Consider the following 12,847-nt stretch of genomic DNA (forward strand, 5'->3'; position numbering starts at 1 on the left):
ATTTTGCATCTGTCTCCTAAATGCTGGGCCTATTCTCTTCTGGAAGCCAGCCTATCTGTGCTCCTGCTCCAAGGCAGGTGCTTGAGAAACAATGTTTTACTTAATCAATATATGTTTTGGGAGGGTATCTACAGAGATCTATCTGGATCCCAGAAAATGACCACATTGCATGAAAGACCTAGCTGTCCCTGGTGAGTCCAAAGTGGTGATGCTAAGACCGATATCTCTGGACTACAAAGAGTGTGAGTTGGTCAAAACCTTCCATAGCTCAGCCACAACAGTTCTTGGTCCTCCAGAACTGTGATCTCTGATATGGCAACCATTGGCCATGTATGATCATTAAATTCAAAATCACTGAAATTAAACAAAATTAATAATGCCACTCCTCACTCGTTCTATCCACATTTCAAGTGCTCCATCATCAAATCTGCCTAATGGCTACCAGGCACTATATGGCTTAATGTTCTAGAACATTTCTATCATCACAGAAATTTGCATTGGATGGCACTGGGTTAGCATGTGATTTGATACTAACAGTATCACCTTCTCCTGGGATCACTGAGAATAAGCCAGCTAGAAAACCTTAAAACTACAGAAAGGGCTAAAATGATTTAATAAGGATCAAGGAATAAATACATGAACTGGAGTTTAGGAAGCAAAAATATAAAGGAGTTAACACTCAATGGGAGAGGGGACGAGTAAATCCTCTACCTAAAAATGAAACAATACATCTATACAAAGGATAAACAGATAAAACTGACCCTCTTTAGACCTATATTGTACTGAATTTAGGCAAATGCATTGGTCAAGAAACTGACTAATCCATTTACAAACTAATTGGATTGTTAGGTGCACATTCCTATCAGAGTAGCCTGAGGTAGCACTTCCCACTAATGGTAGTAATTGCTTTTAAATAACCTTAAGATGAGTACAGTCATCTCAAATGTCCCATTAACTCCCTTTTCCATTGTAGAAATTATGCTATAGATCAACCTAATGGGAGACACACGCCTAATATGAATACAAAGGACAACCGGAAGAGTCAAGAAGTGAAAAGTAAAAAAAAAAAAAAAAAAAATGAAGCTCTGTAGAATGAATTAAGACAAGCAAAAATCTGAACTGCCCTTGAAGCAAAGCTGGCCCTAGTCACCATCTTATGGTTCATGGTTCTGCAGCTTGCTACCCTTATGACCTTGAGCTTGCCACTCCGTCTCCCCACACTTCAAATATCTACCTGCAAATCGAAAGGAATTGTGGGAGTGTGTGACATTTCTTTCCATTGCTATGGGCAGCACATGCATGAACATGGCAGGGACAAGAATGGAAAGAACAGTGGCCAAGACTTTCTTGCCATCAGGCCAGCTCCACCCTGCCAAGCTCAGCTCCACTGGAGGGACCAACATGCTCCCAATCACCTCACCTGACTCCTAAGACTCATGTCCCATCCTCCTGCTGCCCTGCCAATATCCTGTCCTCCTGATGTCATGACCACCCCCCGGGACACACAGGACCAGCAGAACCACAAAGCCTCCTCTTCATCACTTCGCCCTCCACTGTGCTAACAGGTGCTACTGCTGTGAGAGAAACACATCTGACACGTTATATTGTTTTACCCCTGGGTCCCCTCAGAAGACCCTGAGACAGGGATTCAAGTGAAAGCAGTCTTTAGGAGGTGTCTTCAGGAATCACTGAATGGGGCAAGGGTGTCAGAAGACAGAAGATGGCCAGTGAAGGGTGAGTTTGCAAACAAGTCACCACTATGAGCAACTGTAACTTAATCTTCAGAACACTGTGAGACCCAGTGTAGAACCATACCACGGTTAGCCTGCCTGAGAGGCTCAGGTACGTGTCATTAACTCCTACAGTCACTGGTTGAAGGCGACTCCTGAGAGTCAATCCCCCAGCCCTCCAGCTGGAGCCCTCAGGCAAAGTGTAGCTCTACCACCTACCAGGAAAAGCTAAAGACTGAGAGGGTCTGGGCAGCCACCAATACCATCTGTGACAAAACCATGTATTTTCATTTACTAATTGTCCTTTGGTTCCTTTGTCCACCAAGGAGATGGTGGCCTTTGGGTTAGAGAGGACAGGTACACCCAGATTCAGCTCTGGGCTCTTGATTTTGTTTCTTGAATGAGAGATAAGAGTTTGAAATCCAGCCTTTATGGAACTCCTGAGAGGGAAAAAAGAATCTTCTAAATCCTAAAATTTTCATCCTAAATTAAGGTTTGGAGGTCTGGTGATGGAGTCCAGCTATTGGACATGGTATGGGGAAGACCAAAGATATGCCCTCAGGATGGAGATCCCGCATCCTGAAGAGAGGTGAGGATGACAGTATGCAGGATGCAGAGAGATGTGGGAGGATAAAATGAAGTTCTTGAGAGGGAGCTTAGCCCTGGGCAGGAGAGGAACAGTTTGAGATTGGGACAACCAAAAGGAAAGGGAAACTTCCCCCTCCCCTGAGAGGCCACAACAGGGTGGAAATGGTAAATGGAAGGACACAGCAGAGCAGGGTCGAGGTAGCCCCATGATTTGCCATGGCCTGGGTGGGGTGTATAGGGGATCCCCCAACACATATGCATGTGCACACATGCGCACACACTCATGCACCATACACACATAAAGTGACATGTGAGTCCAAGAGCAAAATGAAATAGTAATTAAAACAAATAGCATCTGTGCAATAGCTGCAATATGCTAGATACTGTGATAAACGCCTTCCGTATTTTCACTCATTTGATCCTTACCAACCACATCCCTAGGAAGGAAGTATTACCACTTCCATTTGGCAGATAAAGAAACTGAGGCACAGAAAGTTGATCAAAGGCCATACAGTCTGTGTGTCTTGGAGCCAGAATTACAACCCAGGCGATGTAGCTCACAAGCTTGTGCAACTAATTTCTAGAATATTCTAGAGTTCTGTAAGAAAAGTTACCAAGAGCTGATATAAACATTATTTTTACTCCACTACAAATACCTAAGATCATGTCACTCAACTTCTGTGATAGATTATTTGTGAAAAATGGCTGTAGTAAATTCTCCCATTGCGCTGTGGACGTCCGATGCCATATGACTTTTTTGGTTCCATTCCTTGAATCTGGGCTTGGCTATGGGACTTGCTTTAACCAATGGGACACTGACAAGTGTAACAGGGGAAAGGTCTGAAAAATCCACGCGCGCTGGCGCTTGCTGGAGACGTGGGATGGCCACCATGTGGACAAGCTATGCTAGCCTCTGGGGGATAGGAAAGACATGGAGAGGCCCAGTGGTCCCAGCCACCCCCGCTGAAGCCCAGACATGCAATGAGTCCAACTCCCCAGCAGAACCTGCCCTGACTGCAAGGACTGCCTGGCCACCCCATAAAACCATGAATTCATCATGATGGCTGCCTTAAGTCACTAAGTCCTGGCATGGTTTGTTCCCAACCATGAATATCTGATACATCTCTTTGAAACTTTTCAGTGACCACTGCCCCCTCTGCCTTAACCTCCCTCTCTGGCCTCAGCCTGGCATTCAAGACCCTGCACAGATCAGCTCTACTTTTCTGCTTTGTCTCCCCCTCCCTCCCTCCTCATGCTCTACCCACTGGACATAGCTTCACCGCTGCTTCCCAAATATACCTTGTGCTTCCAGCCTTCTCTCCTGGCTCAGGCTTATCTCCAAGCCTAGAAATCTCCTTTGCCTAAACAACCCTACCCATCTGTGGCTGGAAGAATAATGGCTCCCCTAAAGATGCCCACGCCTGAACTTATAGGACCTGGGAATATGTGACCTGGCACAGCCAAAAGGACCTTGCACGTGTGATTCAGTTAAGCATTTTGAGGTGGAAGATCATCCTGGATTGTGCAGGTGGGTCCTTTTAAGAGGGAAGCAGGAAGGTCAGCGCTGGAGGAGGAGCTGTGACAGCAGAAGCAGAGGCCAGACTGGAATGATTACCAGGAGGCCACCGGCTAGGGGATGCAGGCGGCCTGCAGAGGCTGGAAAAGGTCAGGGAAACATTCTCTCCAGAGTGCCTCCAGGCCTTGCTGAAACCCTGGTTCTGACCCAATGCAATCTATGTTCAGATGTCTGACCTGCAGAACTGCAAGATGGTACATTTGGGTTGTTTCCAGTTCTAAGTACAAGAAACAGATATATGTACCACCTGCCCATGAAGCCCCCTCTGGTTCCGGGGATGGGAACCCACAGCTCTCGCTTTGCACCCACCCCGTACCCTGCTTACACTTCAGCTTGATTACCTTGATTCAGGTGAGGAATATTCTTGTCACTTCTTTCTACCCAGTATCTCCTTGGTAAGGTCTTACTCGTGCTTGTATCAGTTTACCCCACCCCACTACAAAACTACTCCAAACACACACACACAACACACACACGAATCTGAGCCCTCTCCACCAGCCCCACAGCCCTGAGTGCTGGGATCTCCTGTCCACAGACAGGAAACCCATCGTGCCTTAGTGACAGAGAGCACTCATGATCCCTTTATTTGAATAAAGTGGATCAAGAATGACCTGCGACATTTGCTTTCTATTGCCTGGTCTTTTGGGTGGATTCATGCGGTCCTCCCTATGTGCCTGGCACTGTGTGTGTGAAGTAGACACAGCACTGGGGGGAGAACAGGGTCCCCCAACAAGGTTTGAACAAGTCCCAATCTCAATCCCTGTGAACACGTCCTTACACAGAACGAGGGTCTTTGCAGATGTAATCCCAGATCCAGAGATGTGGGAACGGAGACACCAGGAGGACCCCCTGTGATAACAGAGGCACGGACTGGAGTGAGGTGGCCACAAGCTACGGGCGGCCGTCGACCACAGGAGCTGGGACACGGGGAGCAGATTCTCCCTTGGATTCTCCAGAAGGAACCAACCCTGCCAACACCTCAACTCAGACTTCTGGCCACCAGAACTGTGAGACCGTCAATTTATTTTGTGCTAAGCCACTCTGAGGTACTCTGTGACAGCCCCAGGACATTAATACATACATCTGGGCCGGAGAAAAAGAAAAACACAGAGGAACCAAAAAGAAAAACACAGAGGAACCAACCAACCACAGAGGTAAAAGATGCTTTACCCCAAGCCCGTACATCCCAAGTTGTCTTGTCTTCCTTCCAGGCAAGACACATCTGGCAGAAATTCAGGAGAAACAGGCTTCTTTCACAGGTCCTGCCTGGGATGCTCCCCCGCCCCAGCAGGTGATGGTAAGGAAAACTTTTGCTCTGTAGCTCTCCACCTGGCTCGCTTCCAAATGCTTATCCTAGTGGATAAACTACCCATGAAGAACCAGAATGTGCACTTGGGACATTCCTCAGAGGAGAGAGGTCTAGGCCGCATAGGGCTGCCAAAGCGGTGTTGGGTATGGATGGGAGATAGAGCCCTGTAGGGGAGAGAAGGGAGCAGACAAAGGAACAGAGAGAGGGATGGACAGAGGAAGATATGGCTTCTCTCGGTCCTACGTCCTGCATGTTTAATCTTCCCAGAAGGGAACAAAAACCAAAAATCCGGAAGGGAGCATAGGCTCCCTCAGGCTCAAAACCACACTCCTCAGGCTTTCAAACTCTTCCATGCCCTCACCCCATCCTCTATGTCCCACCTCAGCCCCACCACTATCTAAAACCCCATCAATCAGGTATCCCTACTGCTCCTAAGTCCTGCAACGTCATGGCAGCCCAGGAGCCAGCTCTACTCTGGCTTCCTCTTCATCCTTTCAAGTCTCTATGGATTGGATTACATTTTTTTTTTTTTGAAATCTGAGTAAAATAACCAGCAGGACAACCTGTAGAGCCCCCCTTTTTTACATTTTTTATTTAAATTAGATTTGCTGGGCAGCCCTGGAGGCTCAGTGGTTTAGTGCCGCCATCAGCCCAGGGCGTGATCCTGGAGACCCAGGATCGAGTTCCACGTCAGGCTCCCTGCATGGAGCCTGCTTCTCCCTCTGCCTGTGTCTCTGCCTCTCTGTCTGTCTCTCTCTACTCTCTGTGTCTCTCATGAATAAATAAATAAAATCTTAATAAATAAATAAATAAATAAATTAGATTTGCCAACATATAGTATAACACCCAGTGCTCATCCCATCAAGTGCCCTCCTCAGTGCCCGTCACCCAGTTACCCCAACCTGCCACCTACCTCCCTCCCCTTCTGCAACCCTTTGTTTCTCAGAGTTGAGAATCTCTCATGATTTGTCTCCCTCTACAATTTTTCCCACTCAGTTCCCCTCCTTCCCCTTATAATCCTTTTCACTATATTCTTTAGAGCCCTTTAAACTGTAAGTCTCCTCTCTGCCCTGCCAGTGGCTGGCAAATGCCCATGTTCTTGAGAGCAGCCCCCTGGCCAACCTGTCTCATCCTCTTCCTCCTCTAGTCAAAAGACACCAGGGGACACAGAGTCTTCTTAAAAAAAAAATTTTTTTTTGTTTATTTATTTGAGTGAGTGAGAGAGCATGAGCAGGGGAAGGGGCAGAGGCAGAGGGAGAAGCAGCCTCCCCACTGAGCAGGGAGCCTGATGCGGGGCTCGATCCCAGGACCCTGAGATTATGACCTGAGCCGAAGGCAGATGCTTCACTGACTGAGCCCCCCAGGACCCCAGCACAGACCCTTCTGTGCTGCCTTCAGCACAGACCCAGTCCTATTCTCAGATTGCTGGGCTGGTTGGTGGGACTCAGGACCCCAGGCCACTTAGTAAATGAGCATGACAACCAGCTAACCCTGCCTCAAATACCAGCAGCCCAAACTAGCCCATTCCCTCTCCCCGGCATCTCTGTGAGCCCGCTCCCTGGTGGAGGTCAGCAAGGTGCCCGGGGTGGCAACCCCACCTTCAGCACCGCCCTTCCCACCACCACCTCAGCATCACTACCACAGCCACCGCCCTCTGCACCCATAGGAGGGACGTGCCGGAAAGTAGCATCCGCCTCCGAGAACCCCGCAGAAAATCAGGCGTCGCATTTGGTAAGTTCACACCCATCCATCCTGTTGGTCCTTGCCGCAGTCCTGCTCCAAACATTACAGGAGCATTCCCATTGCTCAGATAGGAAAACTGAGGCCGAGAGGGGTGCTGACCTTCCAGGAAATCCGCAGATCACTTAGAGCAGAATTTGGAGATGCTCCAGATGTTCAGCGTCACATGCAGCACGGAGGCTTTGCCATGGTGGGGCAGGGAACTGCCGGGAAGCCCATGCAGCTGTGGCACCCATGCCCCACCCGACTGTCCTCTGTCGCTGGGAAGCTGGATGTGACTCTCCCAGGGGCCTCTGGGAATAGAGCACCCTGGCCCTCCTGCACCTCCATCTGCCTGCCTGACCCCAAAGTGCCCTTCCATCCATCCCTACCTCCTCCCAGCTGGAGCTCCCACGTAATTAGAACAGGACTCCCCAAGTCTCCGCTGCGAGTCAACCCACTCACGCCCCACGGTGGGCATACGTGTGCATATGGTGTGTGTGTGTGTGTGTGTGTATGTATACATGGGCTGTGCTCCAAAAGGGAAGCTTTGGGCTTAGGACTCAGAATCTCGAGATTCCTGCATCATTGCTCAACGTGCACCTCTTCTCCTAGCTCCTCGTGCCTCACAGGACTCACTGCCGAGCCTCCCCGTGCCCCTGGGGTGCCTCCATCCTGTCGGCGACCCGCTAACTTCCTATGGAACAAGGAGACCTGGAATCTGAATTGGATGGAACTGGGGGGGGGGTTGAATGTTGCTAGTGAGGGTCCCTAAGCCGAGCCGTCAGTGCTGTCCTTGCTTTTCCAGAATAGTGGACGTCACCACCTTTCCTCGCAGCCCCCCAGCTCGGTACCTGCAGTAGCTTCCCATTGCTGTTGTAACCACAAACTCAGTGGCTTAAAATAACACAGATGTATCTTACAGTTCTCGAGGTCAGAAACCCAATGGGTTGGCAGGGCTCTGTTCCTTCCAAAGGCTACAGAGAAGCAGGTGTTTTCAGGTCTTTGCGGGCTTGTAAAGCCACCTGCAGTGCTGGGCTGTGGCCCCTCCCTCCACCTTCTCTCTCCTTTCTCTCTTTGCCTTCATCCCTCTCTCCCTTCTGCTTTCCTCTTGCAGGGACCCAGATGATCTCCCCATCCCAAGATTCTTAACTTAGCTGCACCTGCAAAGTCCTCATTGCCCCGTGAGGTGGCATTATGCACAGGTCCCAGGATCAGGACCTTTTGGGGCCCATTACTCGGCCTACAATAGTCTCCACCTGTGCCATGACCCAGGCCCCATGGAGAGCTGGGCAGACTCACGGGGTAGGAGCTAGGGCTCCTGACCTATCTTGAAAGGCCTTCCTTGTGCTTCTGGCCACTTGACATGCAGTTCTTGGATAAATGAATGGACGGTGTAGTGTCCCTTAAAAATTCATATATATTGAAACCCTAACCCCCACTGACTCAGAATGTGACCTTATTTGGAGACCACCATCTTTACAAAAGTAATCACATAAAATAAGGTCATAGGGTGTGTTGTCATCCAAAAAGACTGGTGTATCTTTGGGCATAAAAAGGGGGCATTTGGACCCAGACACACACACAGGGAGAGAGCCATGTGAAGATGAAGATGGCCATTGACGAGTCAAGGGGAGAGGCCTGGACCATATTCTTCCCTTGCAGCCCAGAGCGAACTGACACCGGGAACATTTGCTACTGAAGGTGGCTGGTTTGTGGGGCCCCGTTGCAACAGTCCCAGCAAACTAATACAGAGAGTGAATCTGCTAATTAGAGAATGTCCTGGTACACTGCAAATAAGATATTTTTTGAAGATTTTATGTACCTATCTATCTATCATCATCCTCATTATTATTATCATCATCATTGTTATCTATCATTATTATTATTATTATTATTATTATTATTATCTATCTGAATGAGAGAGCATAAGCCGCCATCATCATCATCATTATTATTATTATTATATCATTATTATTATCTATCTGAATTAGAAAGAGAGCATGAGCCAGGGAGGAACAGAGGGAGAAGGACAAGCAGACTCTGCACCTAGCACCGAACCGACACCAGGCTCTAACCCACGACCCTGAGATCACAACCTGGGCCGAAATCAAGAGTCAGACGCTCAACCAGCTGAGCCACCCAGGCGCCCTGCAAATAAGATGTCAGGAGGTTCTGTGCCAGCAAAAACGTTTTGGTCCTTGGAGAGGCAGAGACAGAGGGGCAGGTGGCGTGGGAGTGCTCCGGGTGCCACTTCCCACCAGCGTCCTAGCCACCTCTCAGTGCACGGAGATGGAAGCGAAGACTGACCGTCCCGCCGTGAGGTGTCTGGCACCTGCAGAGGATGCTGCCCTTAGGACGGTGCAGCTCCTCCCTGCACAGAGCACGGCCAGGGGCAAACTCTGAAGGGACAGCAAGGCCCCTTCCTTGTCCCTGGTCTGTCCCTGGTCCCCATCATGTCCCACATGACACCTTTATTATAAGAAGCATATTGTCCAGGGTGTCTGTGGTCACATGCGATACCTCCAATTAAGAGCAACTATGAAAATGTCCCCCGAGAAAGAAATTGGAGGCACTGGAGAGGCGGGCATGGGGAGAGGACTTGAGTACATCAGGACACTGCAGGTAAGATACAGCCCTTTACAACATCGCCCTTGACATCTTGTGAGACTTGCAAGAAGGCATTTTCTACAAGAAAAAAAAAAATAATAATTTGGGGCCATTTTGCTAGAAATGTCTAGCCAAGTGTCTGCTGGAAGCCCCCCATGAGCTAGGTGTTTATGTGTTGTGAGGTCCACCCCCAAAGCTGACCCCTCTCACTGCCCCGCCAGCGTATTTTACTAAAGGCAGCCAAGGGTCTTAATCTCTGGCTCTGCAATCTCTTCTCCAGATGCCACTCATCTCTCGTCTTACACACCACTGGTCAATTGTGGGGGGTTGGGGGGGAGAAATAATTAGCTTCCCTCTACCCAGTGCTAATTATGGAAAGCATCATTTACCCAGGCCCGCGCCCGCACTCGGGGCAGCCTACCTCCACCCTGCTTCCCGGGCCGCGGGGAGGCAGACAGCGAGCGCGTTCCGGTGACAGCTGGCAAGCCAGCCTCTGGGAATAAAACATTTTAGCACTTCATAAATTTCTAACAAGGTTTCAAATTGCTGCCGCTTCCCTCCTCTCAGCTCTGTCAACTAGCAAAAGGGAGGGGGAGAAAAAAAAAAGACTAATTAAATCTACAATGGGAAAGTACTGTGGGTAAGATTGCTACTTATTAAAAATAATGAACTGGTAGGGCCAAATCGCCAAGTCAGGTGAAATTCTCCCCATTTCTCCCCACCACCACCCCGCCCTGTATATCAAAATACAAAATATACTCTTCCCACTTCCCACTTTATATGTGTTTGGCATTTCTGGATATGTATCAAAGAACTCAAAACGTAGCCGAACAGGGTGTACGTGCAGTTCGACATCCTTACACTCGACGGAAGGTGAGGCGGTAGGTAGCAACATTGAATATGAACATGAAGCCTTGATTTCATTGATAAAGTAGGTCATCTCGAATTCTTTTCCCATATGATTTTTACTGCAAGTAAATGATTGCTGGTGAGGCATCAAATGGAGAGAACCATAACCTTGGAAACCTCTCGGAAATGACAATTTCCGAGTTTTAATCACCATGGCTCATTAAAAAAAAAAAAAAATATATATATATATATATTTTGTCATATATTTTGACATATATATATGTCAACAACAATAAAAGCCTCTTAATTCTCTTGCAGGCTGTTTTCAAAACACAGATGCTCAATAGAGAAGATAAGACTTACAGGAAGGGACGCTGGAGAGAGGGGAGAGCCATCGGAATTCACAGCCGGGTTTCACTGTCACCTCGAACCTAGCCCCAGCCCGATGGGAGGGATGGAGTCAGGCAAAACTAGGGTGCTGCTAGTAACTTGGGGTTCAAATCCCTTGGATCCAGCTCACAGCCAGGCACAAAGTGGCTGCTGGACACTCAGCAGCGGCCGGGCATGGAGGGGGCTCCCTGCACCCACCGAGGTCTGCCTGACACTCGCCTGCCTCACCTGATGGCCTGTTTTCTTTCTCCACCCAGAAAAGTTGACCTTTAGGATGACATATATACCGAAGCTTCTGCAGCAAGGACAATGAACAGAAGGGCATGTGCCCTCTCAACGTCTGGGATTATAAACACTCTCTCAAGGGTCAGCCCAGCCCGTGTTGGGAACCGCGACCCCAGGACTGGCTATCTCCTGATGGCTCCTGAGCACATTTCAAATGCAAATGATCGCTTGGTAATTAATTCCAGCCTTGCTACTATTTGGTCCTGGACATCACAAGTAATTGACGGGATGAACCGCCAGTTGTGCTGCCGGTGGCCCCCATGGGACATTTGGGATCTTATGAGCGATACACTCTACGGTGACTTGGGATCTTATGAGCGATACACTCTACGGTGACTTGACGTTGCTGGTTTGCCGATTAGGATCCTCAGTTTATGTATACAGTGGAATATTACTCAGCTATTAGAAATGACAAATACCCACCATTTGCTTCAACGTGGATGGAACTGGAGGGTATTATGCTGAGTGAAGTAAGTCAACCAGAGAAGGACAAACATTATATGTTCTCATTCTTTTGGGGAATATAAATAATAGTGAAAGGGACTATAAGGGAAAGGAGAAGAAATGTGTGGGAAATATCAGAAAGGGAGACAGAACGTAAAGACTGCTAACTCTGGGAAACGAACTAGGGGTGGTAGAAGGGGAGGAGGGCGGGGGGTGGGAGTGAATGGGTGACGGGCACTGGGGGTTATTCTGTATGTTAGTAAATTGAACACCAATAAAAAATAAATTAAAAAAAATAAAGGATCCTCGGTACGTTGCTCACCATTGTCTCTCCCTCTCTCCCCCTCTCCCCAACCCCCTGCTCTCTCTTGCTTGCTCTCTCTCTCTCTCCCTCTCATTTCACCAAGAGATATACCAAATGTTATGTTTCCTACATATGCAGAGGTTTGGTGACAGGGAGAAAATGAAAAAAAAAAAAACTACAAGAATAACAAAGAATGTGGCTAAGGACAAACAACGTATAAAACACTGATGTTGACTAATAATGGTAGGCCACAGAAAGGTGGGCTTCAGAAATTCATCCAGGCTTTTCGCATGTAGGCTGTGACACCACTAAAGGAAACAAGGTCACCCCGGGTCTACTCTGCACCCCAGATGGAAGCTCTGAGCCGCTAGACAGGACGTGTCCACCTGCCCCATCAGTTTACGGCATCTTGATATATATTTGTCCTGTGTTTATATGGAAGTTTCCCCATGATTTTATGGCATTGTCTGATCCAACACTGGTCACCATGACATCATGGAGCGGAAATGATTGCTCTCCATCCCTCCCAGCTATTCCTGCGGCGCAAACCCGATGGGACAAGACCAGTGGCCAGCCAATATCTTGGGCTTAATAAACAAACCTGACCAGAATGTATTCTTGTCATACAACAGTTTCCACCTCCAGGTGTTTTCCAGGTTCAGTGAACATCATGGGACGGCCTTTCCCTGGTAAATTTAGAAATCCATCTGCTGCTAGCAGCTCCCATGCACTTTGATCGCCCAGTCTGGAAGTGCTTCAAGGTAAAAGCAGGCTTCCCGAGGAACAAGGAACCATGCTAATTGTAATGAGAGTGAAGCCAGCAGCTTCCAGGGACAGCAGTTGAGCACAGCCTGGGGATGGAGGAGGGTTGGTTAATGGCGAAGAAGAGTAAAACTGCTTTTCTTTGGAAGGGAAGGTTGGAGCTTTATGGGATATGTCTGAAGTTTCTCCAAATGGGCAGGTTTATCAGAGGGACTGATATTAAATATGGAAGTTAGAGACCTCTTTCAATGTCAGGGTGATGTATTTAGGGGCTAAAACAA

The 12,847-nt window shown here is 48.4% G+C and overlaps 1 protein-coding gene and 1 long non-coding RNA gene across 4 annotated transcripts in view; both read right to left on the reverse strand.

Annotated features, from left to right (window-relative positions):
* The window catches only part of DSCAM (DS cell adhesion molecule), a 732,790-nt gene that overhangs the window by 648,456 nt on the left and 71,487 nt on the right, over positions 1–12,847 (reverse strand). The gene's annotated exons all lie outside the window — the stretch shown is intronic.
* Positions 12,023–12,847, reverse strand: part of LOC144301988 (uncharacterized) — a 37,127-nt gene continuing 36,302 nt past the window's right edge. The window contains exon 3 of the long non-coding RNA XR_013368914.1: positions 12,023–12,655. This is a non-coding gene — a long non-coding RNA (uncharacterized LOC144301988). The remainder of the gene's footprint in view (positions 12,656–12,847) is intronic.

This window comes from Canis aureus, chromosome 30 (assembly GCF_053574225.1).
Source record: "Canis aureus isolate CA01 chromosome 30, VMU_Caureus_v.1.0, whole genome shotgun sequence".
Classification (NCBI taxonomy): Eukaryota; Metazoa; Chordata; class Mammalia; order Carnivora; family Canidae; genus Canis; species Canis aureus.